The following is a 24,498-nucleotide window of genomic DNA, read 5'->3' on the forward strand; positions in this document are numbered from 1 at the left end:
GACCAATTAAGGGAACTGAAACAATTTGTCACGGCACACCAATGTGGTTGGGAATCACTGCGTTAGCGTACAGTCGCGGCACGGGAGCACAACTGACGGGATGAACAAGCCGCGCCACCAGCGTAGCATTTCACCTCCCACACGTCGCTGTGCGCAGTCTGCTGATGTCGGCGGCGGTCGGTGTGAAGGCGCCTGGACTCGCAAAAGTCCATCCACCGCCCGGCTCGCTGTCTTGGTTAAGGCTAATGGGACTCTAATGAGCTCTGTGGCCTTTACAGACAAGGGAACGTTCACAGCTGATTATATCAGCACACTGTCTCACAAAAGATTCCTTTTCACCCAAATCCCCCCCCCCCCCCCCCCTCCCCAACAAGCACGCACGCTATCAGAGCAGCGAACCCGAGACAGAAAGGCGGCGCAGCTGACAATGCGCACCTCAAAATGGCCTCGTGAGATGTGGTTGTGTCTCATTGCAAAGAGTTCTTTGGATTTCTGTTTTTTTTTTTTTTTTTTTATGCGGATGGAAGGCAGAAAAGGATGAAAATTAATTTGCTCACCGTCATTCTGATCAATATACTATATCACTGCAAATCTTAGCAATTTACAGATACAGTGCAAGTATGCCCCCTCTTGGTTGTGAGCGGGATAGTTATCAAAGACTCCAGTGCTCCCCCGCATATTCGCTATTTGCGGCTTCATTATTAGTACCTTGCCACCATCTTGTGGTATCTATAGGCAATTATAAACTTTTTTTTTTTTTGGGGGGGGAGGGGGTTAATTATTATTTACAAATAGTGGGGGAACAATGTATTATTTTTCTGGTGATGACATTGTTGCTTTTCTATACTCGCAGATTAGAGCAGATTGTCAGAAAATTCAAACATTTCAAAGCAGTTTCAATCTGAAAACTACAAAAAATAAATGTAAAATTCTGAATAAAAATATAAAGAAATCAAACATGTAATACTTTGAGTTTATAGAGAAATGACAAGCAGCACAGTGGAAAGAAAAAAAATCATGTTATCCTTAAATCCAATCAATAAATTCCCGTTTTCGTCCATCCTTCCATATTTGACAATTGAAAACATTTTATCCAATTATCAGTTTCCCAAAGCCATATACAACATCCCAAAATACGCAATCCCAATATATGTCCGCAAGCCACATGACACTCACATATTATTTAGATTTTGATTGTCAAATTGACTCATCAATATTTCAAACAGCCGCTAGTTAATCGTCAAGCAATTATTTCAGCAACCAATAAAATGGGACTTCCGTATCGTTCGCAAAATTTGCTAAATCCATTTGATTATGATTAATTATTATGATTAAGTTGTACGTCTTAGCGGAAATAAAATGCATATTATGGGAAGGAAGCCACTTCAATATCAAAGACAGTGAGTGGGAAAAACAAGGCAAAATTTACTGGCGATGCTAATGCTCGTTAGCATGCACAACAAAAATGTTGATTATTAGGATTCCAAAGTGGCAGAAAAAAAAATCGACAGCGCTTAATTTGGGGAAAATTTGGAAATTGGAGCACTTGTAACACTCTATTGTACTTCAAAGACAAAGAAGTGTAAAAGATGAAATGCGGCCAAATTGACAAAACTACTCAGATTCATAAATGCAATTACCGGTGTTGCTAATGCTAGCTAGCAGGGAACCCAATTTGTATGCAACATAGTGTTGCAATTGTTGATTTTGTTTTAATCCAAATCATTTTAGACTTGTTTCATTTGAGCTAAATCAGGTTATTTCCCCACCTATATTTTGACTCAAAACTGCGATGATTTACCAAATTTGGCAAAATGTACGTGAATTGCTAACCTAACACGGCAAACACTTTCATTATTTGACAATTACTCTTGATAATGCCTTTGTTGTTGACATAACTGTGTTTATTCAGAGGAATGGTATGTTTATTATATCTAAAATGGCAAATGGCACTGTTCCTAATATTTGAGCGGGGTATACAGTCACGTGTACAGAATATTTTGAAAGGACAAAACTCGTGCAGATGAGCTGGCGCAGGTGTACCTAATCAGGTGTCCAGTGCGCGTGCGCGCGTGTTGAACACTGAGGCGTTCTCTCCTTTGCAGGGGAGGCTGCAGCACTCACTCACTCACTCACTCACTCGTTTCCTTCTTTGGTTTCGTGCAGCAAGCGTCAATTGACGGCTGGGCGCACGCGGGACATCCTCCAACTCCCCACGTGCACGCGCACAACCAACTAACCAACCGACCAGCGCAAGCGTCGTTCACTGCGGTTTTACGCACACACGCACACGCACGGAGGATGAAGACGAGCGTCTGCCTTCATCATCACCATCATGATAATGAGGTGTGAAAAGTCAGCGTCACATTCCTCCTCCTCCTCATCTTCATCGTCAAGTTCTCCCTCGCAACATCCCCGTTTTTTATACCCCCCCCCCCCCCCCTCCACACACACACATATGCGCGCGCGCAAGTGAAAACTTGCGGCTTTGAAATATTTAAGAGCCAGGGGAGAAAAAGAAGAGAGAGAGTTTAAATTTAAAAAACAAACAAACAAAAAAAAAACCCTTACCTGGCTGAGCTTCCTCCTAAAAAGTCAAAAGATATCGTCCGGTATTGTCCATCATGTTGCCGTTTGTGGCGTCCTGGCCGCTGCCTGCCCGCCTGCTCGCTTCCCCCGCGTGTGCGCGCGCGGATGGCGGCAGCGGGACGAGCGAGTCCAGCCTGAAGCTCCTCCGCCTCCTCATTGGCCGCCTCGCGCGTCAATCGGCGTCCGAGTCCCGCCCCCTCTCCTCTCTTCTGTCTCCTCTCTCTCTCTCCTCCTCATCCTCCCTTACCTCTCTCCGTTATCTCCTCCCTCATCTGCTCCTCGTTTTCTCTGTTAACACGTGATTATATGCGATAGTGATCAGGAAGCGGTATGTTATCCCTTTCTCATTTTCTGCACACACACGCACACACAATCCAACTTCTGGACTTTTAGGGAATGTGGGGGAACAATGTATTATTTTGTGTTAAATTCTCAGAAATTAGCCGGGCCAGCAATCGTAAATGCTACATTTTTAAAAAAAAAATATTTACGATGGCAAATCTCGATGTGTTCGGCCGAACCACAGACTCCATGATTGTGATGTGAAACGGAACGATAACCAATCATGAATCTTCTTATTTCTTCCAGGACTCTTCTTCATCGTATTTCCCAGCAGTCTGGATGCCCCGTGGCACCGTGCTGGCTCTTACAGGTCTGTTTTGGTACTACACTGGTGGAGATCTGGTTATATGTGGTGTGCTGTGTTAGTAAGTGCCAGTAAACCACACATTTCAGTCAGCACATTTTCTTTTGTGGCGTAATAATTAAGATGTTAAAAAATTGGTATGCGTGTAGCCAGATGTCCGACTACTAATTAGTCCAGTGCGATTTCAGTATTTTGGCCCTCAGTATTTATCAGGAAGCCCAGTCTGAAGATTTATAACATCTAATTTGCTCCGTTAGTCGCAACTGCAAAGAGAAATGTTGGTCTTCTTCTGCAGTAGTCGGATGCTTTGTTTTGGTCATCTTGCTAAATAAGATTCCATCCCACCAAGGTGTCTATTTACGTGTTTACGTATCTGCTGAGGAGAAAAATAACCGGCTGTGACAGAGACGCTGACAATTCAATGTTGAGAAGATTCAAATAAAATCAAAACAAAAACCGTGAAAATACATCCTATCTTCACGTGCGTTCAGGCCCAGCCGCGACTGCCTACAGAGCTTCTGTTCACAGGAAGCGTAAACAGCATTTGAACCTCACACTTGGCACTCCGCGCTGATTCTCAACAACGCCTCAGCCGCTGCCGTGTTCCGGCGTTGACAAAAACACTTCCCTCCTCGAGTGTCAACACATTTGATGACAATGACAGGCTGCGGCGACCCGCGGGGCCTCGCAGTGGCGCCTGGTGTACGTGTGGCCATCACCTGAGCTGCCGTCGAATGCATCGTCACCGTTGTTCCATTTTAGAGTCACATTTGAAATAAATAATAATAATAAATAATTTGATTGGCTGACTCGTGTCACGTGTGAAGACTTGATGCATGCATGCGTTTTGTTTTTCCTGTAGTGTACATTTACAGTACCACCAGAAAGGCTACCAAAACGTTGTGCAGGTAGAGAGCAGACTACCTTAAATCAGAGAAAGTTGCATGAGTTGAAATAAGACGACTATAAATCCGCCCAAATGTTGCGCTGGTTAAAATAAGACAAACATAAATCCCCCCAAATTTATGCAAATTGAAAGATACTACAACAAATCCCCCAGAGTTGTACAGATAAAAATAAAACTACTGATGGGCTTCTTGAAATAAGACGTAAAAGAAAACTAATTTGTGCAGGTTAAAATGAGACCAAAAAAAAAGTTGCACATGAAAATGAGACTGAAGTTTCCCAGTTGACCATAAATCCTGCAAGTTGCACACTACTGAAAATCCAGCAAAAGCTGTTTAGGTTAAAGATAAGACTACCCTTTAAAAAAAAGAAAAATAAATAAATAAAAAGATACACATTTAAAAATTGTAATGTGAAGCCCCCAAAAGTGTTTCAAATAACATTTCCATAAAATTCTTAGAGGTGTGCTGATGAAAATAAGACTGCCGTAAATCCCCTAAAAATTGTGCAGGTCAAAATAAGACTACCATAAATCCAGCAAACAGGTTAAAATAAGTGCCCAATGTTGCACAAATCTAATATTGTGTGTATCATATCAAGGATGATGATAACATGAAATATGATTTGAAGAAGAAGGAGGCTATAGAGTGAACTTTGTGCATGAATTCACACCATGAAACAGGAGCTGAACTCATTCACTTATAGTTGTCATCAGTGGATAATAATAATAATAATAATAACAATAATCACACAGTGAAAGGTTTGGGTCCTTGTAGAAAGAACTGTATTGGCGACCTCTGTCCTATACTCTTACTTCCTGCTCACCTCTTATGTCTCCCCAACCGGTGCTAGATCTTGTCCACCACTATCCGCACTCGCCTTTCTGTAATGATTACCCCGCCCCCATCCTCTTCCGCGTCCATGACGCATCGCTTCTCCATCCTGTTGATTTCTCCTCCACGGTCTAATTGATGAGTGAACACTAACAAGTTGCCCTCCCCTCCCTGCTCTCCATCATGCTGTTGCTCCTCAAGGACCTCTCTCTCTCTCTCTCTCTCCCTCCTTCTCTGGCTTTTACGGAGGCGTGGAGTTTGTCTTCAGATCCAGCGAGGGAGAGCATAGGCACGGCTGAATGCTGGCAGACTCAACAGCTGGCCTAAAGCGACGGAGGCGGAGGCGCGTCGGACATGACTGACTAATTGATTGACAGCAACCAGTAGGATGAAGAGCGTGCAGCAGAACACGAGCGGGCGCGCTTCCTACGAGGCCTAATTGGATGTCCAGAGGGCCAAAGAAAAATGGAAATGTAGACCCCTCTCTGGGTTTTTCCTCTGAGAAATTCGTTTCCTGACGTTGGTGACATCTGTTGCGCTGATTGACGTCATCAGCGACGGGCAAGGTTATTTTGGCGGAGCAACACTACCACAAGGGGATCCAGGCTAGTTTAATTCAAAGAAGGCATATTGTACATTTTACATGTTTTAAAACGGTTTCCAGGTGTCTTCATGGCATGCTTGTGACATGCTTTTGTCAAAATAGCCAGAGGATCAAAGGTTACAGTACCCTATTACAGTGAACTCCCCCATAATCACCCCCCAAAAAAGACTCACTTTTTCGTGCTCATGCCAAAGTCATGTCTAATATAAAAATATTGCTTCTGTGGCATCTTGGTCCCAAGGAACTATGCTGAAGTGAGGGAAGGGGCTTTATTTAGTCAGGCCATAGCCTTGTCTAATAGCAAAAAAAATAAAAATAAAAAAATGGTTTGCTGCCATCTTTTAGCATCCATAGGTAATTTTTGGAGGATGGGGGCGAGGTGAAATATTTGCTGATTTTCAGGCCTATCCCTAATACTACACTGCATTCCCACTTGCGAACAAATTCGTGTTACGTCATAAACCTAGGATCCCCCTGTAATCTTATTTTAACCTACACAACTTTGAGGGTATTGTATGGTATGGTCTTATTTTAACCTGTTTAAGTTTTGGGGGATTTACAGTAGCTCGTGGATCCGACTTTTTTAAAGCACTTTTATTTTTTTATTTTCATGGTTTTTTTTTTGAACCCGTGCAACTTTGGGGATTCTTAAAGCAGTTTTGGGCCCGGTATACACATAAAGACAATGGGCTGTTTTTGTCCGGATTCTGCCCCTTCCTGACCAAAGATGTCTAATGACAGACGGATGTCATATAAGATTATCCTTTAAGATTATCCTTTGGTTTGAGGTTGTTATAAGTGGATTTGTCGCTATAACAGGGTCCGAAATGTGTTCAATATTCACAATCAAAAATCTTCGTATGTGGGGAAAGCAGACTGGTTCCCAAGTCATGATGCTGTGAACTGTGAGGTGAAATGGAATTTAGCCAATCAAAGAAGTGTTCTGACTGAGGAACAGGGACATTTTTTTTAATATAAGTGGGTTCTCGACAGTAGCCCTTATTTCCCCTTTCACACCTTTAATCAAATCCCCCTTCCATGGGTGATGAAGAACTTTCTTCGCCCAAATAAAACCTTGGCATTCGTTGTTTCATTTTCAAATTGAGCGAAGCATAACACTTTTTCCAAATAATCCTAACGGCAGTTGCTTTTGTGATGTCACAAGTCACCGACAGCTAATTTGCGGTCTGACATCTTCTGCAGTTTCAGCGCTTGTTGCGGTTTTCCTGCAACCGAGTTGTCAAAATTCCCTCAAAGTATCGCCTTCCTTATCTCAGCAGGCCGAGTATTGAGCAGTCTGTCCTGAAGAAATGAGGAGAAGAAGACGAGGAGGAAAGACTCTGAAGACTCTGCACTAAAAAAGATGAAAGTACAAAGCCCTTGAATAAAGCCTGGCGAAAAGCTCCGGTGGGAGGCGGTAAAGTGGTATTAAAACAGTAGTAAACAGCCTATAAAGCTGGATGACGGTAGTAAACGCGCATGGATCCCACAGATGATTTATTAATGGACGCCAGAAGAGCTCACGGGCTAGAAGTGTTAATCCCGGTAAACACGAAAGGCTTCTTCTCCCTAACAACAACAAGTCACCACCATGCTTGAAAGGTTACTGGACTATCGATCGCAGGGTCGTTCCTGCGACGGTTTTCCTGAGGACTTTTTAATGACAGCTGTGTAAATCACAGCTGGGGGGCTAATCGCCGCTGTTCTGCTTTGTGGCCGGAGGGGTTTTCCAAATAAAATGTTTGATCAATAGTAGTAATGATAATACATTTATATTCTTTGATTTAGTTTGACCTTCATGTGTATCTGAACTGCACAACTAGTCTAAATGGTGTACTACATCAGCGGCTCCAATTGTTGTCACACTGAAACAGCAAATTTTCTATTGACGTGAGCCGCTTTTAAAGACATTAAGAAAAAGAAATAAACGTATTGTTCAACAATAGGCTTCCAAAACGTGAATATCATATCAATACAGGACCCCTGCTATTTTCGGGGGGATAAGGACTGGGCTGGACCGCGAATAGCAAAAATCCGTGGATAATTGACGGCCATTATAAATGGCTTGAAATATATATATATATATATATATATATATATATATATATAGAAAGTTAAATATTTCACTGTACAGGGGGTTCTCCGTTTATGATGGAGTTCTGCTCCTGCGGCAGTGATGTAACCTGAATTTGGACCTGAGTCGGAACATTCTGCACAGTTCTAAACCCTTCGTGATCCACTTTTGGGTCCCGGCCCACAAAGAATCACTGCACTCCATGTTCTTTAATGCACTGTAATATCCAAGGCCTTCCCATCCAGAAGTCATTTTCAATACTATGTCCCCTTTAAGTGCAATTACAAAAACACACAGCACAACAAAACTGTGACACAAGTAAAGGTAATGGATAATTTTTTTGCCAAAACCCTGGCTAATAGCAAAGTTGTAATTGGTGTCAAGGAAGTATGTCGCAATAATACATCGCCACTGTCCTAAGATTTTTTGTATGTCTGGGAGGAGCTAAGTTTAGCCCGGGTCGTTAGTAGAAGTTACAGAGTCTTTGCTGCATGTGTGTGTACATGCGCACTCCCAAGGTATTTAAAAAAAAATAAAATAAAGTCATCATTTTGAGGGCAACGTGGTAAGATGAGTTTGAATGGGTATTGAAGTGTTTTGGGATCAGAGTTTCTGGTTTATTTGGGTTTACTGTAGTTGTACAAAAACATCAAACATTCGGAGTATTTTGTAACTTTCCACTTGAAGTGCAAATTCATTCTGTCATTCAGCAGCAGAGCATAATGAGGTTGCTTTGTAAAATAGCGGCGGAATGTTGACTTGAACTGAATTGATTTTTACATTGGTCATTGGTTGAGTGCATTTGCAATCTATAATTCGCTAATTCACATATATATGTTCCGTGGTTTAAATTTGTTTTATTCCTGACATCCTGAAAGGCCCGTGAGTCTGGTCCTCCTCTCTGCAAGGCATCTAATTTAAGTGCCGGCTCAGTGTTTTCCCACCATTAAAATGCATAAAGTACTTTACTACAAGGACTGCACTGTCTCTGTCCACAAACAAAGGCCGACATGAATAATTGCGCGCAGGAGACAGGTGTTTGTTTTGCCGTCCACCCACCGCACATATCCTTTACTCGTCAGAATGGATGAATCGTCGCACCTCCAGTGATTGTGCATCTGAGAGACAGCTTACCACTGTGGGTCTTTTAAATGAGGGCTGTGCATGCGGGAAGACAGCGGACGGGGGTGTTGGCATTGTGTCTGCGGAGGATCCCCGCGGCGATGCCAGAGGCGGGTGAAGGCAGGGGCGGCAGAAGTTCTAACATTTCCCACCACCACGTGTATTCTTTGTGATACTTTTGTGATTCGATTTGCTGTGAAAATGTGGGCATCGTGGGCTCCTTTGTGAATCCTCATGTTGACCAGCCAGAATATTTGATAACGGGGATGGTTAATAATGTATTCACTGCACTTTTGTCAGAGTGACACGGACAGCGAAGGTCATAAGGGGTTTGGGTAGGGCCCTAAAGTTAGGGTTCTGGGTTAGAGTTTTAGGGTCAGCTCCAGAAATTAAGAATCTAGCTGAAAGGGTAGAGTAGGCACAGGTTTTGAATATTCTCTGTCACGGTTAAGGTTTTCGAAGGCGAGGAAGGCAAGGCAAAAACGTGGCGGAACCAAGTACATGGAAGCAGGGACGCAAGGCAGGAGTCCAGGAGTCTCAAAAGATTATATTTAATTTCCAAAAAAAGGCAACCAAGGAACATGGATAAAGCACACTAAACAAAGGCCCACAACAGAAACCAAAGTAACAAAGAAACACTTGAATAAACCTAAAACTGGAAACAAAACATGACTGGTAACTAAAACGTGGCACAGACAGAGACAATGACGCCTGGCCAATGACATACTACAATGACAATGAACCAACAAGAACTGAACGAAACCAGGGAACTAAATACAATCAGATTGACGAGACAACGAGGAACACCTGGCTGGAGAGAGCTGATTGGTCGACACAAGGTCAAAGGTTGACGAGCACAGGTGGAGACGATAACTAAACGAGCACATGACAAACATGGAACAAAACTAAACACAACCCAAACCAAAACACAGACCATGACAAAAACATGTCTATTTTTATATTACACATTGTGTTGGGAGTTTGTTCCGGGTAAAAGAATGGAGCCATAGTTGGGTCATAGGCGGTTTATTTCAGGTTAGAGTTAAATTTAAGGGGTGGGCTTAAGGCTTTTTTTGGGTTGGGTTTAAGGTTTTATAAGGTTGTTGGGCTGGGGTTTTTGGTTTAGGGTTAGCGGTAGGGTTACGGTAATAAATTGAGGTTAGGGCTAGACTTGGGAGATATATTTTTTGTCCATTCCCTCACTTGATAGCAACATGTATATACTGTATGTTTATTACACATTATAGACAAATAGTGGATGTTTAGAATTTTTTTTAACTGCTGGTAACTCAGATCGTCTCAGTAAATGGGATTAATGTCGGAACGTCCATTCTTCTACCCCTGTTGAATCATTGATGAGGTCAATAACATATTTTTGCAGCCGCGCATGAAATCCAAGTCCCGCCTTTGACGTTCCGACCTGGCGGAGCGACCGCGAAGCACCGAGCAGTCCACAAGAAGAGCTTGCCATCCGATACCCTGGGCAGGAAGAGACAGGATAGACGATTTATTTCATATTTTGGGGCAAACAATCTCACAGAGGTCGAGACGCTCTGTCGTCGCCTAAATGACTTTTCACTTTTTAACCTGTCCACTGTTTGAAATAGAAGTGTAAAACTTAAAATTGATCCAATGTCACGACGAACTGCGTTTTTTTTGTGCCTTTGAAGCCAAGCCACATTTCGACTGCACCGTCTCTGCGGGTCTGCGATGTTCAGCTGTGGAAAAGTAAAGCGATATTTATGGATGAACGTTATGGAAAGTCACGGGTCAAAAGGTTTCACTTCCTGGCAGACGGCAGCAGCTGCCCGCTGTGTCTGCGGCTCAAACTCAGCGGTGTTCTCACAACCTTTTCACACTCAATAAACAGGACTTCATGAAAAAAATACGACTGCCGTTTAATGGACGACAAAAACCCAGATGATACTACTTATTGTAATGACATACGGCTGTTTAAGCAGCTAAATTCTCTTGAGTTTAGTGTTGCGGTTTGGGTAACAGTAAAGGTTTTAGGACTAGGTTTAGGATTAGGGTTTAGGGTTAGTGTTGGGTCACAAAACAAACAAAGTTACTTATTGTAATGTCATAATGTTGTTTGAACAGCTATTTTCTCTTGAGTTTGAGGTCAAGAGTTGTACCGTAGTTGGGGTTAGGTTAACGTTGTAAGAGTGGGAGTTGGAGGGTAGGGATAGGGTTAGATTTGGAACTAAAGTTAGGGGTTAGTTTTAGGGTTACAGATTTGAGGTTAGGGTTTGGGGTTTGGGTTACAGTATATCCATGACACAGCTTTTGAAATTCAGCCATCCGATTGTTGACATGCATATCAGTTTTTCTTTTGTCCACATCACTTAGTTGATAGCGTAATGATGGCAGCTCCAACAAAAGAAGCATCACGATTAATGGATGAACCTAATGGAAAGTCACGGGTCCAAAGGTTTCACATCCTGGCAGACGGCATACGCCGCTGGTTGACTGCAGCGAAGCTGTAACCGACAATCTTGAAACCTTTTCACAGTCAATAAACACAACTTTATGAACAAAATATAAAAAATAAAAAAAATGTAATGGCCGACAAAAACATACAGCTGTTTAAACACCCAGTTTCTCTTGGAATTTAGAGGTAGAGTTAAGGTTTTAGTGATTTGGTTAGAGTTAAGGGTTTGGGTTAAGGTTTACAGTTAGTGGCTGGGTTTTAGGGCTTTGGGATTAGGGGTATGGAGTTCCGGTTAAGGTTTTAAGATTAGCAGCATAGGTTTGGGTTAAGATTTTAGGGTTAGGGTAAAAGAGGGTAGGGATTTGGTTAGAGTTTTAGGTTTAGGGTTTCAGGCTGGGGTTGTGGCTTAGAGTTTTAGGGGTATGGGTCGGGGTTGAGGTTTTAGGGTTAGGAAGTTAGGGTTAAGGTTTTATGGTTAGGGGTTTGGGTTGGAAAATGTACGTTTTATATATACCAAATATTACTTCTATTAGTTTTATAAAACCTTCACAGGGTTTGTTGTTATGTTGTGACTACTAGCTCTCTCCTGGTCATACTGTCCATACTAATTGTCTCTTGCTATGTTGTGACTACTAGCTGCTATTCGGTAAAGATAAGTTGAGTGCAGCTGGACAAGGATAGTTTTTTTGTTTTCTTTCTTGGGTTAGGGTTAGTTAGTAAGTAACTTTGTTTGTTTTGTGACTGAACTCTTAACCCTGTTAGGGTCAGAGTTAGGAGTTGGTACTAAGATTTTACAGTTATGATGAGTTTTTTTTAATCCACATCCCCAATTGATAACATAACATCTAATATCTAATCTAATAAAACAGAGAAATAATGCACATTTTCACTACTGACGGCAGCACTGATTTAAAGTCTCATTTTTGATGGATTATGAAAAGGAATCTCGATGCCGGCTGTGTCTATGACTCAACTGTAGCCGACCATCTCGTAACCTTTTCACACTCGATAAACACAATATTATGAACAAAATACAATCACCATTTAATGGGAGACAAAAAGCCTAATGACCCTACTTACTGTAAAGACATATGACTATTTAACAGCTATTCTCTCTTCCCAAATAATCCCTCTGTGGGTGTTTTGTACGGCACCAAAGCAACAACAACAAAAAGTCCTCTTTAGTCATCCTTGAATCTCTTCTCTTTTGTTCCTGCATACACTTGCGAGGGACCAATTAAACTAATTGAACTTTTACTGCTGAACTATGCATCAGCATGGCTTGTTTTGGTCCCACACGCACTGTGAACTCCAATGCGCCCAAGGAGGAAGTGCACTATTTAACACAGAGTGAGTCAAGAGGAAGCCCCGCACTGAGGTAACAAATCTTTGGGAGGGGGGAGAAACCATTGACAAAACGTGGGGAGACAGGTGCACGTTTTTCCTATGTGCGGAATTTGTGGGAGATGAGACGACGCCGTAAGGTGCCCGCGGCCCGAGTGGAACCATCGAGTGGAACCATCCAGTGGAAATTGACACTGTCACATGTCATCGGCGTGAAGGGGAAGGAGAGGCAGAAGCACACCTGCATCACTCCCGTTTGTCCTCGACGGCACACGACGGGAAAAACGCCGACAGGAATTGTGAGGGCAAGCAGAGTGCCGAGAAATATTCATGGTCCTTTTTGGTGGGCGACATTCCCACCATGGCAAATTGACAAAAATTGAAAGAAGAGACGAGATGGCGTATGAAGCTTTCATAGTTGTGTAAATGTTGAATGACAAATTTAATTAGCTTCATCCCATCAGCAGAAACATTTTTCTTTTATTAATCCAGCCAACCTTGTTTCCCCCCTAAATTTAACGTAGTAAAAATAACTTCTATTAACAAATAAAGACAGATGGTTACTTTTGCGTGTAATTAATTTTTTTGCCTCGTAGGGACAAACCAAAGTTCAAATGATCAAAAAAAAACATACGCTTCACAAAATACTACAAAAAAGTAACACAAACAGTTACAGAACAGAAACATGACAACCTCAGTGATGAATCAATCAATGCAACACGTTCAAGATTTTGATCCAGAGTAAAGTCTATTGTGGACTTAGTGACATATTGAACTGTGGTTAGGGTTTAGGGTTAGGATCGGGTGAGGGAGTTTAGGATTAGGGTTAGGGGCTTGGCTCTAGCAGTTTGGCACAAAATCAGATTTAAACTCCCCATAGTTAATCTCAACTGTAGGTAGGTTGATAGGGCAAATACAGTAAGTTTGACACACACTGTAGGTAGGAAGTAAGGGCAAATGGGTAGGTAGGTAGGTAGGTATGTGAGTAGGTAGGTAGGTTAGGCAGGTAAATAGGTCGGTAAGAAGGACAGGTAGGTAGCTTGGGTGGACAAAGAGGTAAGAACAAGGACAAGTAAGTTGGTAGGGCAAAGAGGTCTATAGATAGGGTGAAGGGGTAAGTAGTGTCAACGAGTAGGTTGGTAGGTAGGTCAACTACATGTTTAAGGGAACCATATATTATTGAAAAAGTGTTGTAGTTGTTTATTTATGTCTAACTCAAGGTATGATGTACCTATTCTAATGGTCCAAGTGAGCTGTTTGAAGCGTTTCCAGTGCTGAAAGCGTACCAAGATGTAACAGTGTGAAGGGGGCAAAAGCAGAACTTTTGATGGTACCACCCCAGTGACAAGACATACCCCAATATGTCATAACAGACTTTTGGTTATTATATTCAAATGTTGGCAGCTGTTAGTATTTATCAGATACAAGGACTTCAGTCATATCCATAAAAGCCTTATAGACCAAGGTAATCGAGTTAATTATTAGCAGCTGTTGCTCTTACACACACTTTAGAGAGAATGAATTTCTGGTTGGCACAAAACAACCTCGCTCGCTCCCAGTATTATTATTATTATTTTTTTTTTGTCTCAGTCAGTCGCCGTAATCTCTGCGCAACAAGACGCTCCCCCGTGGAGAGGCGCCATTGTTCACAAACACGGCAAGCGCCTTGATCTGTATGCGGGTCCACCCCGAGCTTCCTCATCGCTCACGCAGTGTGTTGCTCGCACTCCAGGCCTCATTACGTACTCTAACTCTGAATTCATGGCGCGTGAGTCCCACGGTGAAGCCCGGTTGTTTGGCCCAGCGCATTAGCTCAAAGCCTTTTTTGTGTCCGGGAAAACAATGCAAGCTTCTTCAACTGGACATCTATTTGCACTTATTTGTATCATCCTTTTAAATTCTGTTCAATTTCCTCTGGAGGTCCATGTATTTTTCTGCATGAACAAACAAATGGATAACTCATTTTTAGCAGCATTGATCCCCCCAATTAGCGGCTAATCGGGCTATTAGCAGCTTGTTGGCCTCGTCTGATTGCAGGTTGTGAGAATGATCCCCTTTTTGTCAGGCAGATAACAGCACAAACATTCCTGTGTCTTGGTTCACATTTTTAAGTTGTGTAGTCCAGTTGTAGCAATACAAAGCTAACATAACCTGAAGCAGCTAACCGTGCTTTGTATTAGCAGCTTATTAGCCTGATCTCATTTTTGGATATTTTTGGACAGGCAGGAAATAGCTCAGTTATGATCGTCACGCCCTTTTTTTTAGTTTGACTTCATTTTTCAAGCTTGTATTCCACCTCTGATACTACCTCCAAATCCAGCAGATTTTGGTCCAGATGCAGTTGCTGCAACACAACATGACCATAACAACTAATCAGATTTGTTATTAGCAGCTTTTTACCCTTGTCCAATTGCCTTTTTTGAAGCAATGCACTTTTGGGATGGCAGGAAATAGTTGAAATATTTCCCCTATTTTAATTTTAGTTCACATGTAAATTTTGGGTTACTGCCTCCAAAGCCAGCAAATTTGCTAATTGTTCTCCCCATTCCATGCCAGTGCAACCAGAGGAGAAAAAAAAAAAAAAAAAAAAAAAAAAAGACAACTTCAGTAGTTAGTGTGAAAGGGGCTTTTGTAACTTGTTGGGATTTGGCTATGGAACACTGATCTACCCAAATAACCGTTAGCTTTAATTTGTAGCATAAATGGGTGTACATATGTAACTCATTGGGGTTTGGCTTTGTAACACTGACCTGCCCAATTCGCAGCTAATCTGGTTCCTAGTGGCCCGTTAGACTCATCTAATTGTCGGTTTTGGAGACGATCCCATTTTGGCCACCAGGAATTATAACACACCTTTTTTTTTTTTTTTTGCTCACATTTCTAGGTTTTGTTGCATTAACGTGACAACTACAGCAGCTTGTTAGCCAAATTTAATTGCCATTTTGGGAAACAATAAACAGGAGATAGCGCAAATGTTATTGTGAGTATTGTTTATTATTTCAGTTTGCGTTGTGTTACACCCCTGATACTACCTGTGATGCTGGCAAATGCATGTGCGAACCCAATCCCTTATCAGTACAAAGAAAAGTACTACGGAAAATTCATGGCAGTTTGATAAGGACTTATGCAACTTGTTGGGTTTTCTTTTACACTGACCTCCCCAATTACAGACTAATTTGGCTATTAGTGGCTTGTCAGCGTCATCTTATTGTTATTTTTGGAACAGATTCCCTTTTTAGCCAGCAACAAATAGCCCAATCCTTACTGTGAGGCCTTTTTTGTTGTTGTTTTGTCCAGTTGTAGCCACATGATGCTAATGTGACACCCAGTGGCTAATTGGGCTATTAACAGCTTGTTTGCCTCATATAATTGTCGTTTTTGGAAACAAATCCCTTTTTAGCCCAAAGGAAATAGCACGTCACCGTGTGCCTCTCTTTTGGTCTGACGCTAACAAGGCCCACAGTGGCTAATCAAGCTATTAGCAGCTTGTTAGCCTTATCGAATTGTGATTTTCGGAGACAATTCTACTTATAGCAGATATCAGAGAGCACAAACATAACGTGAGCAGCTATTGTTGGTCTTCAGTCACAGTTTGAGGTCATGTTGTGCCCAGTTGTAGCCACACAACGCTTATTGGACCACAGCGGCTAATCAGGCTATTAGCAGCTAGTTTTTCAAGCTAGTCTTTGAATTGTCATTTTTTAGGAAACTAGCACAAACATAGCTAATCAGCAGCTCTCCTCGAGTTTATAGAAAGTAGAACTGCAGTGAAAGGTTATTTCAAGCAAAGGCGCTGGCTTGGGATCAAATAGATCACATTTTCTGGATGACACGTTTGTGGTGTTTTCGCTCTGTCGGAGAAGAAAAAGAAGCCAACAAACAAGTTCGTGCCTCCCTCGCGGGAGGACAAATTATTATCTAATGAGAGCAACGTTTCCAGATGTTGGAACTAGCTCAACATTTTAAGGCTATTGGATCTTTTGGATGTTTACTTGTGAGAAGCAAACATGGCGGGTGTGAGGTATGAAGTCGTGGAGGTGTGCCACTTCTCCGGCTTGCGTGTGGCTGATTTCCTCACTCCTAATCTTTGCGGGACAGATCTGGGATTAGCAAATCGGGAGCACCAGGTAATCCAACGTGTGTGTGTGTATGTGCGTGTGTGTGTCACTGGCCCAGGTCGAGCATGTCGACGTCTGACGCTAAATATGGCATCCAGCCGGGGGGATAAGCTGATCGACAACTCCAGTGAGGAGTCGTCCAGTCGGCCAAACCGGACTCCTGTGTCAGCCCGATTGATTGCAGATGCAGGCCGTATATTTGTTACTTGGGCCTTCAGTGGGGATTTACCTGACTTAATCCACTTCTTAATACCACCACTATCACGTTGCAATTATAGAAACCATCAGTACTGTACAAAAAAAGCAGTATAACAGAATGTAATTCTGCTTCGTACATCATCTGGAATATCTTAAAATTAGCATTTATTTAATTACATGGGGAAAACAAGAATACATGCTGATTATTAAATGTATTAGTGTGTGCCAATTGCTCCAGATGTGTTTTGCTCAGCGAATTTGGCGATAACAATTGTCTAACCAATCAGAGGACAGAACATTTATTGTATGCGAGCTAACTGACCGTGTCAAGTTAATTTTAAATCTGATTGGTTCAAGAAGTCGTCACGTTGCTAAAATAGTCTAAATTACATCGCGCGGCGCTACTGATTTGGAATTCCTGGGGCAGATTAGATTGACACGGGCGCTTTGAACACATACGGCCTGATTTAATAAAATCCCCCTCTAACAGATTGTGCGTGATGTTGGCAACAGGTGTAAAAGTGGCAAAGACAAAAAGGGTTTTGCGTTTAAGGTAGGTCTGATTATTTTCAACATGGAAAATTTGTGAGCGCCCGCAAGTGCAAAATGAATTTTGAAGTGATGCAATTGGAAGTGTTAGTGGAAAAGGCAAGCAAATCTAAAACAAATGAGTTTCAGAAGAGAAATCTATTGCTACGCTAATTTTGGGGAAGCCAGAAACTACATAGCAGCTATGTGTTTTTGTTATTTAACTCGTCCCGAGTGCAAGGCAATTGAATGTATCGGTCTATCCTAACGCAGGATAGACACATTGTGTTTAAAATTTGGGACAGCAAACTCTCCAAAATAGCATTGCTGAATAGACAATATGTTGCGATCATATTAAATTTCTGGCATTTCCAAAAATGTTCCACATGCAGAAAAGATCCATTCTCCCCCTCGCCTCTCATCTTTCCTATGCCTCCTTTGCCGACCACCTCCACCCGAGTCCACTTTGGAGTGCTGCAGAGCGCTGTACTCTCTTAAGGAGGGTGATAAATTCACGTGAGGCTTGTAAACATTTAATAAGGTGATCGATGCGTCGCATTTACGAGGTCAAACTGACGCCAGTTAAGTGGGGAGATTCGGCTAGTAAAAAAGACTAGGGAGTCCACAGCTCACCCGGGATTTAAGGCTGCGTTTACTGTAAGAGAAATGTTTTTTTTTTGCAGTTGTAAAAAAAAAAAAAACACTGTCAACGTGTGCGAGGCCTCTTTTGGCAGTCTTCCCAGACAAAACTGTTTTGTGTGTGAGTTTAAAATATTGAGTTCCATCAGTACTGCGCGTTCCTGGGTTACGACTGAGTTTCATTTATTCGTAAGCCGAATTTGTACGCAAGTCGAATTTGTACGTAACGTGCCGTGGTCTATCACTAACCAACGCTAAAGCAGTAGTAAAGCCCTAATTACAGTAAATATTTGTGATCAACACTTCCAGGCTGAAAATATCAAACAACTAAATGGAAAACAGTAACTTCCTTTGCCACCAAACAATCTAGTTCCAGTTTAAGACCAAGACTTTTTTTATTGATAAAATGCAACTTTATTCTCATAAAATTACAACTTTTTTCTCAGAATTTTTTTTATTTGCTATTGAAGTTGTTTATATAAATGTGTTATTGTTATTACAACAGTTTTCTCGAAAATAAGCAGTGTTTTAGTTTGAGACCCATTATGGCTACCCTTTCTAGTTGACTGGTGTTAGGATTATCAGATGGTTCTTGGAAAAATGTACACCCTGGTCCCAAAACGTTTGAGAACCCCCATCGTAACACATGATAAAAATGACGATGTTTTTAACAGTTTTCACTATAAATGTGTCCGTGAACTCCATTTTGAAAGGATCTCATTGCCGCCCATATCAGGAACCGTAGACGTTGCTTTTATACTGCCGTGTGTTAACACAGTTTCCGCACTGACAGACCAATGTCTTAATCTCTTAAACTGTTTAGCGTGCAGTAAAATTCCCGCCCCACCTGCGGAGCGTCAACTGCGCATTGCAGTAAGCGTGTCTGTGTACCCGCCTAATCCCCAGTTATCACTTTAGCCCTATAAACGCGGCAGATTTTTCTTTTCACGTGATGTGTTTGTTGTAGCGCACGCTTTTATCACATGAAAAAAAAAAAAAAAAAGTGGTCTTGTCATCTTTTCTTGAAACGTCCGCGGCGGTCGACACATACTGGCATAAAGCCGGTTATCAGTCAGCATCACGTTGGAGGTCGTAGTTGGAATGAATGAATGAGATCCAAAGCCAACTAGCATTTAACTTGCGAAAGCGCAGGCCTCCACCAAGGCACGAGTCCTAAATGTTCCAGACTGTTCCAGTCCAGTTCTGGAGGTGGCGACGATGCACACTTCAGCTGCTTCAGAGGGCTCACTGACCCAATGCAAGTGGACGGTACATGCAAAAAATTAAATTTATAGTCATAGTAATTGAAATACATTTTATACTTTAAACACAAAAATATGTGTATTTGCAGTATATATTTAATACGTCAACCATGTTTCATGGGTTTGTAATTTTGGTCAAAAGTATTTATATTATTCAAAACATATTTTATAGGTAATTCAGTCCAATTAAGTTGTAGTTTGTTATCCACATAAAAATATGCAACTAAAATTATTTTTCCATTACATATTATCCAGTTCCATTTTGTTGTAGTTTGTCATACACCTGAAAATGATAATCACTAATAGTCAATAAAACCCATTCTATTTTCTCATATCAACTACAGTAGTTCCATGTTGTACTTTGCACACAACAGTGTTTTTGTTTTGTTTTATACGTCAACCATGTTGTGAAACACAAAAAAATACACTAGCTAAATTTGTTTTGCATGTACAATCCACAAAAATATGACTGGAAAGTAATTACAAATTTTATTAAAACCGTAAAAATATAGATTCATATCTTTTTTTAAGCATAACGGCAAAAAGTACATATATATATATATTTTTAAGAGTAACATCAAAAAATACTGTATCAAATTGTGTTGGCTTCTTTTTCCGTAGCTAATGCTAACCTTGTGCTTTTCATGCATGGTGGAGGTAAACATCACTTTAAAGGGCGTCAGACGTCTGCCGAGTGCCGTGATATATTTGACCAAACAAACCACCCCGAGTCCATTATAAAGCTTTCGCATCCGAAACATCCGCCCCATCACTCCCATCTCCCGGGGGCCTTGAAGTGGTTCCATGAAAGCAATAAGAAGAGGAGCGGTCGCTCCATTCACTCACCTTATCAGTGAATTATTGCTAATGCATCCTGCTGGTGGCAATTAAACATCCAGCGGGGCTGTTTACGCGCTCCACGCTAGCACGGATGACAGCTTTCCGCGGGGCTCTACCTGCTCCGGAATGTTCTGCGGGAATGCCCATACTCTGTCAGCCTGGCTGATTTTCACACAGGGAAGGAAATGGCCCCGAGGAGATAAGGCGGCCGGACAATGAGCGTGTCCACCTGGCAAGGCGAGACGCTCCATCACGCCAGCCCCGAGGTTAGCGAGGTGTCAAGCGCCCGCTTCTCGGCAGAATGGACGGACCTCTGGCAAAGTCTTGGCGACGGCCGGGTCAAATTTGAGACAAAATTCACAATTCCCAGTGAAAGCTGCGGCGGCTGGCTGAGATGATTTTGTAACGTGGAAAGCTGTCAGGATGAGACGGTCGCGAATCTGAGGCTCACAAAATTCACGAGTGTTTCGGATAAACGTGCCACAACGCTTCACTTTCTCCTAGCTGGACTCGGCAGGCCAAGACCGGTGGTGCGAAGGAATGAAGTACAGATACTTTGTTACTCTACTTAAGCAGAATAGTACTACAATTGGGACAGTGGTTTGTAAAAGACTCATTGCTTAAGTACAGTTGTATTTGACTTATGGCAAAGTAAGACGAGAGGATTTAAGTTATTTAATTTATATCATATATATTTCATATATCATAAAATAAGTAGTTGATTGATAAAATAATCCTAGCTCAGCTACGGGAAAAAACAACGCTGTCAATGATAGTTTTGTATTTATTGTAAATATTTACAAACAATTATTTATTTAAATGATATTTTGAATAATTGTGTAATCTTTTTTTTTCAAAAATATTTTCAGCATTTAATAGAGTTCATAGTGATCAATTAATTCGCTAATTAATTATCATGCCTATCCCGACATTTAATATTTTTGTTGGTTTTATTCCACGTCACTATTCAGTGTTTCTTTACCTGAACTGAATGATACCAAAAGACAGAATTTTTACGACACAAATGTAAAAATTTTGCTTGCAGATTTGCTATGTGAAATAAATCTTGATTACCAAACAGATAAGTACATTAGAAAGAATGCCGATACGAAAGGAACTAGAATTCAAAGTAGTAGCAGCAGCACAGTGACAAATGTTTGTGATCACGGGTTGCACTGACACGTATGTAAATAAAAGCACTTCTTCTCAATTTGGCTGAAGCGGAATACAAATAACCTCTCTGAGGCATGAGGTGGGTTATTAAAAAAAAAAAAAAAAAAAAGAGCGGACGAAGAAGAAGGTGTTGAGCAGGCAGCAGATGGCTGAAGAAGGGACACGAGAAGAAGGTAATCTGGATTTATGACCTCGCACATATGCTGAGTGCAGCCGCATCTGCTGCCTTCGTCACGGTCGCCGTTTCCTTGAGAGCGCTAACGATGTGGTCGGCCCTCCCGTGCACACCATGAATGACAGTCGAAAACGGACGAAGGAATGTTCAGACTAGAACCCGACCGATATGGGATTTTTTTTAATCCGGTGCCATTACTGATAATGGGGGCTAAAAAAAAAATAAAACAAAAAAAAAACAAAAAAAAAAGATAATACTGTATTGGCCGATAACCGATATATGAAATAAGAACATTGATGTACACACGGTATATACTATACATGAACACAGTTAATTATAATACCTTCAAGAGGAAGAACTAAAACACTACTAAATTAAAATAAGGAACTCTATTTTTAACACTGTCAACATTTGGATGAACTACAGAAGCACAAAATTTTTCAAAATGTATTATTGGCCTGTCTGATATTCCTGTTTCAGAGAAATGGGAAAGTTTTTTTATTTATTTTTTTTTTATTTACCCCATTCATTTTTGGATGAAAAAAAACAAAATAAACATCTACTGCTAAACAATGTAATGTCCTATTTTTGTATGATCATTATTATGCTGTTTAACGCTTTCATTGTTTTGAAATTCCTCAGTGAAACTTCAAAGTCCAACAGGTGCCCGTTTCTGCAAGAACACAAACAGTTCTCGGGATTGTTTCAAGCTCCCTATTAAACCGACCATTGTAACATAAAAAAAAAAATAATAATCCACCACGACCACTATTTCCCTTGATTTAACAAAGACTGGTAAATCTAAAATCTAAAGAATTCGAAGACACGGGTGAAATTTGACCTTGTTCACAAACTGTGTAGAACCTGTACAAAAGAATCATTTTACATTTTCATTTTTTGTACATTTTGGGTCACTATAGGAAAAAACTGCAAATTTCATGGTGAAAGAATGACATTTTTGGTATTCTTATTGCTATTATCAAAACAGGTCAAATCTGAAATAAATCCAACTTTATTCTAAAAAAGTACTTAATGTAGAAAAAAAATCAAACTTCCTTGTACTTTTTTGTAGAACATTTTTTAATAACGAATATTTTATTTTATAAAAAAATAAAACTTCATCACATCTTTGTGAGAAAATGTACTATTGTAAAATTACACATCCTCCCCCCCCCAAAAAAAAGCTATGATTTTTTTTCTAGAAACTTCTAGAAAATTGGATTTCATTTTGACTTAATTCGATTTTCTTGAGTTGCAGTAGCTTTGTTTACATTTCATACATACTTCTAGCTCCTGGCGGGAATCAGTCACCATCACTCAGGAACTGTAAATTGCGACATTTCAATTCAGCCATCGGGTTTACGCGACATCAACTGCGAGTTGGGCCGGGAAGTTGATGTCCCGTCTCGTTGCGTATTCGGACACCGCCGTTCATCATGTCATCTTTTTTGGGCGAGAGTGTGATTTAGACGCCTCTAATTCCCGACATCTGAATGTTAGCCAAGCGTCGTTGAGCATAATTCTCTTCCAAAGGCTGTCTTGTTAAGACGGGCGCAGCCTGTCAGCCGTGCCTGCCCCCGCCCCACCGACGCGCTTGATGAATGTGAAAGTGTGAAAGCAATTTTCCAGCCTTATCTCACATCTGAACTTCTTCTCGCTCTCTCTCTTCAGCCCCCGTTGCTTCGCTTCTCGCCGGCATGTTCCTGACACCCGCCTACCAGTCACGGCGATCCGCCACAACCGGCAATCGCAACCGGAGTCAATTTGAAGTCACCGGCATCTGGTTGGGCGCCCGTTATCCACGGTCGCCGCCGCGGGGCCCCGGCCTAATGAGCAGGCTCATAAACGACGCGCACTTCCTGTTGTGACATCTGCTCGCCGTTTGTCTTCGAAGGGTGAACGAGGCAATGCGGGCCGTCGACCCGCTGTCCTCGCGAGCTGCTAATCGTCGACTGGACCTCCCCAAAGGGTCTCTCATCGTCTCTATTGACAATTTGCTAATCAAATTATGGCTTGCCCCATAATGAGCCCAGCATCTGGTCTTTGTAATAACGCTCATAATTAATCTGCGCTGCAATTAGCACACGGCTGCAGGACTAAAAACATATTTACAGTGAACCCTCGCCTATTTGCAGTTCACTATTCACCAATTCATCTTTTAGCGGTTTTTGGAGGCCGTTTGTCACACTCTAAAATGCCACAAGATGTTACTAAAGATCTGGCTAATAGAAAAGTAGTACATTGAACCCACGGAGCAATTGTGGTTTCATATACATGATTTTTTTTAGCACGACATTGGAGTGTGACATTTCATGCAACATCCTCAGTGTGACATTACAGCCAACATAGTAGCGCAGCACTGTAGCGCAACATTATAGCGAGATACCGTAGCACGACTGTGGAGAATTGTGGAGAGTGTATTTTGCTTTTGTTTTTCCTTTTTGGTGTATTTTTCTTTTGATCCATTTATCATGCTTTCACACAAAATGCTTCCTTTGCCAGGCTTCAGCCTTGAGCTTCTCAGCTCTGACACACAAACTTGTGTGTAATACAAAAAGGCCCATATTCCTCCATCCTGAGTAGCACAAACTGTAGCTGTAGTAAATGACGATGATATAAAAGGGCAACATAACAAACATCAGAGGGGCGAGCGAGTGCATCGACCCGCTTCCGGAGCACGGAGCGTACACGCGTTTGCTTATGCCCACACGCGAATGCATCATGCGTGGACTCGGTTATGTTGCGATTACTAATTGCCTCCAATTGAAATGAAGATTAAGACTCATTACGCTCTCTGCAGCATCTTCCGGCGCACAGGCAGGCAGGTGAGAGGCGACGTGTCAATAGGATTAGCAAAAGTCAAGCACAAAGCTTCTTAACACCTGAGCTGACGTCAGGTCGAGCACCAGGGAAGCATTTGTGTGTTTAAACACGGATACAAAAAGTTGGGGATATTGGGCTTTCGGGTGAATTTACTGGATGGATGTTGTTTCCTATCGAAGACTAGTTATCA

General features: G+C 41.6%; 1 protein-coding gene across 2 annotated transcripts in view; it reads right to left on the reverse strand.

Moving 5' to 3' along the window:
• LOC133470301 (cadherin-18) overlaps window positions 1-24,498 on the reverse strand; it is a 137,455-nt gene that overhangs the window by 71,692 nt on the left and 41,265 nt on the right. The window contains exon 1 of one of the 2 annotated variants that reach the window (XM_061758518.1): window positions 2,572-2,725. The exons of the other annotated variant lie outside the window; for it this stretch is intronic. The gene's annotated coding sequence lies outside the window, so the exon portion shown is untranslated. Of the gene's footprint in view, window positions 1-2,571; window positions 2,726-24,498 lie in introns of those variants that run through there. 2 annotated transcript variants of the gene reach the window in all.

The sequence above is a fragment of the Phyllopteryx taeniolatus genome, chromosome 20 (assembly GCF_024500385.1).
Source record: "Phyllopteryx taeniolatus isolate TA_2022b chromosome 20, UOR_Ptae_1.2, whole genome shotgun sequence".
Taxonomy (NCBI): Eukaryota; Metazoa; Chordata; class Actinopteri; order Syngnathiformes; family Syngnathidae; genus Phyllopteryx; species Phyllopteryx taeniolatus.